The following is a 6000-nucleotide window of genomic DNA, read 5'->3' on the forward strand; positions in this document are numbered from 1 at the left end:
CAGGCAGGTAAAGCTAGTTTAAATCTTTCACCAGAAGCAGTGAGTTTTTTTGGTGTACAGGAGAGGAGAGCTGGTCAGCAGACAGTTTTGTTAGGCACTGGAAAGCTGTTCTTGAACATGGATGAAAGTGCAAAACAGGCTGTAGTCCACAACCGTGGCGGTGACTCAACAAGTGTCACTGAATATTACCGAATGGTCATCAACCAACAAACATTCCACTCTCTCCAGTACACTTGAACTATAAAGACTAAAAACAGTGCATTTGTCAGCTTCTCAGGTGCGTTTTCTCTCATTTGTAGAATTCTTACTGGAGCGAATTCTTCTATAATTCTGAAATGCAAGAAACTATTTCCTGTTGAAATTCTCCATGCAAAGCACCTTTCAGTCTGCGTCAGAAGAGAGGAGTCACTAGTTTACGTAACACCCAGCGAAGTTATGCGCCTTTATGTGTTTATAGAAATAGACAACTATATTTTTGAATGAAAAATATGAAACCATTATGAAAGAGACTAATTCCCGTGCTCAAGACATGACAACGATGAACAGTATGTCTTCAGCCATGGTACATGAATGTCTGGTAATAACAGGTTATAGCTTTAAAAAACAACAGTTGGTAACAGTGCACCACGCTTTATGGCATTCTGTAATAATCAGCTTTTTGATGTTTGAATATATTACACAAGCCAGAGCCATCAAAATTCTAGAGTGTTTATTTTTTCTTGCGATAGCTTCTTGTTTTCCTAATGAACCAGCTAGCCCAATTTGCCACTCTTCATTATTGTACTCTTGTTGATTAAGTGCTTGGGGAATTGCATGGTCTGCATGTTGGCAGTAGTGATGCAGCTGCTGATGAACAGTTGCAGTAGCCAAAACATGACAATATTTTACAGGACTTATGCACAGTTTCGGGTCGGTGTCCTTACATGTAGCGAAGGGCTCTACTTAACCACGTGACTGCCTTGAGTGGGTGATCACAGTGAACAAACAGTGCTTCACTAGCAGATGGTGAAGAGGTAAAGCTTCTCAGTCTGTATGCAGAGGCATAGAAAGCAGCTGAATGTTAAGTGAGCAGTTATGCTACTTGATACAACAGCATCATTTTCACACCATGCATCTGTCTTCCTCACTTTATTTTCTCCTTTGACTCAATGTAGCTGGTGCAAGTTTATCCGTTAACTGTGGCGGCATGACTAAGACACTATCTTTTTTCTGAATGAAACAAGCAAACTCTGAAATTTTATTTTAACAGTGTATTACGGTTTGAATCAAAGACTCCAAACACTATATATGAAGCCTGTTCTGATAGTCTTCTTTGCTGTCGCGTGCTGAAAGCTACACAGGTTAAAATACTTTTACACATTTCAACGTGCGGTGGTTGAACTAGCACCCAGTGAAGAATTGTGTCTTCTGATTTTGCAATATGTGCACTGATGTTTAGCTGTTTTTGTTCATGAATATGTGGTTTTAAAAATGGTAAATCCATGTTCTTACTTGAATAAATTCTCAGATCTGTACTCACTTTTGCTTAAATAATATTGCTGTATTGTCATGTTCTGATATATTGCTGTAGATCTTGTACCAATAGCGATGCTTGTCCTGTTTCCTTGCTTCCTGTCAGTGTGCCATGCCAGTTTGTTCTTTTTGCACAAGCTCACTTGTGTTCTGTCACATATCACAATACTTTTGGGATGAATGCAAAAGTGCATAGTCTAAAGAAAATAGCTTCATATGAAGTTGTAATATGATAAAAGCATGTGCCAATTAGACCTGGCGTTCTATCCAGCATCTGTGAGCACAAATGGGCATGGTGAAGTTGGTACTTCAGTCTGTGTTCTTCCTCTTATGTGCTTGTTTAAATGTGGCTAAAGTTGCTTGCTTATTCTTTAGATAATGGAGTGTAAAATAAACCGTAGTCATGTTGGTAGTCACGTTGCTTGTGTCTTGTCCTTGTTCCTTTGTGGATGGATGCATTAGTGTTGTCATAATTTTCAAATCAAGTATGCACCAACTAGCCCAGAAAGTAGCTTTAATGAAATCACGCTGGTAGTGTCTAATTTATGGCATTCACAAACTCAGCCTGACACGTTAGACCTACAGTTAGTATCCACAGTCTTGAAAGTGCTTTGTTTTGCTTTTCTAAATAAACTTTAGTACAACAGTAGGAAGATACCTATGAAGAAAGGAGTCAGACAAGTAGACACAATCTCTGCAATGCTATTCACTGCGTGCTTGGAAGAAGTATTCAAGCTATTAAACTGGGGAGGTTTAGGAGTAGGGATCGACGGCGAACACCTCAGCAACATTCGGTTTGCCGATGACATTGTTCTATTCAGCAACACTGCGGACGAGTTACAACAAATGATTGAGGACCTCAACAGGGAGAGTGTAAGAGTGGGGCCGAAGATTAATATGCAGAAGACAAAGATAAGGATAAATAACCGGGCAAAGGAACAAGAGTTCCAGATCGCTAGTCAGCCTCTAGAGTCTGTGAAGGTGTACGTCTACCCAGGTCAACTAATCACAGGAAACCCTGACCATGAGAAGGAAATTCACAGAAGAATAAAAACGGGCTGGATCGCATACGGCAGACATTGTGAGCTCCTGACTGGGAGCTTACCATTATCATTGAAAAGGAAAGTATACAATCAGTGCATTTTATGGGTGCTGACATATGGCGCAGAGATTTGGAGACTGACAAAGAAGCTTGAGAACAAGTTAAGGACCGTGCAAAGAGTGATGGAACGAAGAATGCTAAGTATAACTTTAGGAGACAGAAAGAAAGCAGTTTGGACAAGAGAGCAAACGGGTATATAGATGATATTCTAATAGACATTAAGAGAAAAAAATGGAGCTGGGCAGGTCATGTAATGCGCAGATTAGATAACAGTTGGACCATTAGGGTGACAGAATGGGTACCAAGAGAAGGGAAGTGCAGTAGAGGATGGCAGCAGTCTAGATGGTGCGCCAAAATTAGGAAATTTGCGGGTGCTAGTTGGAATCGGTTGGCGCAGGACAGAGGTAACTAGAGATCGAAGGGAGAGGCTTTCGTCCTGCAGTGGACATAAATATGATGATGATGACGATGATGATGATGACAGTAATCCTGTTTTGGATATGCATTAAATGTTGCACATCCGTCTCGCAAAATTTGTAAATGTAATTTTGTATTAAAAGAACTGGAGCACACCTGCTACAAAGATGGACTGATACCTTTTTCATGCAACTTCCCCAATGTAGTTTCACAGGCTAAGTAACGCTGCTGTGCTTTGAAAACGTGTGCTTTAATTTATGTTGAAACATGTTTAGGATAATATATCTGCATACAAGCTGTAAAAAGTTTTGATAATTGCACAGTTTACACCCTTCATTTTTATTTGATACTCTAATATCCCAACTGTGTTTGTTAATCTGTTCACGTGGCAGGCAATGCATTCAGGGTTGTATATTCAGTTCATTTTAAAAACGTCTCTTCAGGCGTGTGGGCACCGGCATGTGTGCTATTTCTAACATGCTTTATCAGTGCCTCAATCAGATTCCTGTATGTCATATGATGATCTCTATCTGGGTTTAAAAGACTGATACATCATGCTATTTGGTCTTGTAGGCAGCACAGTGAGATCTATCTGCTGCCTGCCAGTCTGGTAAAGAGTTCTATGGGTCAGGTAGGAATATATATCACTCTTAGAAGGACCCATACAACCTATACATATTCCTAAGAGACTTGTAGAAATTTCTATTAGATTTTTTTGCTAGGGTACTGATATTAGGTTTTAAACTAGTGATGGCACTCCGAAGAGACATTAGTGGAGACATTGCCCCACTGGGCACGTGCAGCAGCTAAGCCCAGTGGGGGGGGGGGGGGGGGGGATATGGACTGGGCGCCGGCTTGCGAGAGCAAGGATGACGTGGCATTGCGGCGGCGCTCTCTCCCCTCACGCAACACCTGGCGCACTAGAGTGATGGCAGATGTACCCTTTCACCCGATCTGCTCCGTAGAGGCACGCTCGCAATGTGGTCACAACCAATGGGATTTGAGGTTCCATTTCGCTGAGACGACAGACGCTGGCTTTTTTACTCAGTGGGCCATTTGTTTAGTCTGTTTGAACAGAAACGGACCTGCCAGAGTTTGGTTGTTTCACGACAAAACACAGAGTCATCAACAGAAAGTTTAGTTTTCTACGTTAAGTTCTTTGCGAGATCTAAAATGAGAAAAATCAAGGGCCTAAACACTCAGCATTGTGGCATGCCAGAAGTGACAAAAGACAGATTTGTGAATTGGAGTTGTTAACATACAAATTGTGTTTAGTCATGAAGAAAGCATTCAGTGAATTTTAGTAATTGCATGTGGATCAATATTAAGTTAGCTTATTCAGGAGAAGGAGGCAGTGGCACAAAGTAGCAGAATTTAAAACGCTAGAAGCATCCATTCAACGCAAGAACTAAGTTCAATGGAGGAGATCAAGTTAGTGAACATGACGATATAGTTGTGTTTTTCATGCGAGACAAGGTCTTATGGCAACCATGTTGACATTTGTTGTAGAAGTTTTGTGACACAATTTAGGATTATTATGGAGATTGAAATAAATGATGTTACAGGGAGGCTTGGCGATTGAGGCCAGCAATTGTTCCACCCAAGTGTCTCTCATAATATTACTGTGGCAGATCACCACGTGCATTCTGTTCTAGAAGCTGAAAAGGTAATGCTAAGCTGTGTAATGCATCTGTCGAATGCCGACAACAGTATGATGCTGATGCGGTGACAACAATGGCATGACAATTCTAGAGTCATCACGATTGAGGCATAACGACTTTGGGATGATGAGTGCATGCATGGCAATGACTGCGTATCTACCACACAGCGTGAAGGCGGCAGCATCCAACGGCGTGATATTACAACTAATTTGAAATGACAATGCAATGATGGCGACAGATTGAAGACTGTGAATGGTGAACAATGATGCGTCCACTTGGCAACTAAAGAAAAACATATGAGGACAGCTAAGCATGTCTTATCTGAGTTGTGATTGTGAAAGCATTAATGCCCAATTGAACGCCACTGAGCAGTCCGAGTTTTACGCTGCAAGTGATGCACCCTAGAGCTACATTGGGCCCGAGATAGCAAGCAGCAGCAGCCTGCGGTGCCAACACCGCATGCCACCGACATGCTGCATGACCAGAGACGAGGAAACAGCAGTGACCACCAAGGCCGGCAGGCACGCGCAGCAGCTAAGCCCAGTGGAGGGGGGGGAGATATGGACCGGGCGGCGGCTTGCGAGAGCAGCGATGACGTGGCATCGCGGCGATGCTCTCTCCCCTCATGCAACACCTGGTGCACTATAGCGACAGCAGGTGTACCCTTTCACCTGCTCTGTTTCGTCGAGGCGCGCTCGTGACGTGGTCGCAGCCAATGGGATTTGAGGCGCTGTTTCGCTGAGACGACAGACGCCGGCTTTTTTGCTCAATGGGCCATTTGACGCTTTCGCATAAATAATCGCTATACAGAATAATGACGACGTGGTTATGTTGAGCTCGCGTTCACACTTCATCTGCACGGACCGCCCTACCTGTGTACTTTTGGTACTGGGGCCAATTCTGTACCATGCAATACACTCAGCCATGGAGCACCCGCAACAGTGATGCGATAGGCAAAAAACGCTGTGCTTTAAACATGCACCCATAGAGTGCCCCAATATTGCAACCAGCCAATCCGCGCATAGTGAAGCATCCGCATGGCCGCGTTTGCCACGTGGCCGTGCTATGCGAGTGTGTGGCTGATATATTAATTGAGTAAGCGAAAGACTGGTTCCGAATGCATTTACTAACCAATTTGAGTCCACGGCACTTTTATGTGCTGCTTTGAATAACTGCGTGTGGTACCGCGGTTCCCACAGTTGCCCAATGCATGTGGCGCATACTTTAGCAGCAGCGCTCGGCGTGTTTCGACTAAAGCAATTTTATTTCAATTCTGCTCGCCACTCATGGCGGCTGTAGCTGCTTATA

Source organism: Dermacentor andersoni, chromosome 7 (assembly GCF_023375885.2).
Source record: "Dermacentor andersoni chromosome 7, qqDerAnde1_hic_scaffold, whole genome shotgun sequence".
Taxonomy (NCBI): domain Eukaryota; kingdom Metazoa; phylum Arthropoda; class Arachnida; order Ixodida; family Ixodidae; genus Dermacentor; species Dermacentor andersoni.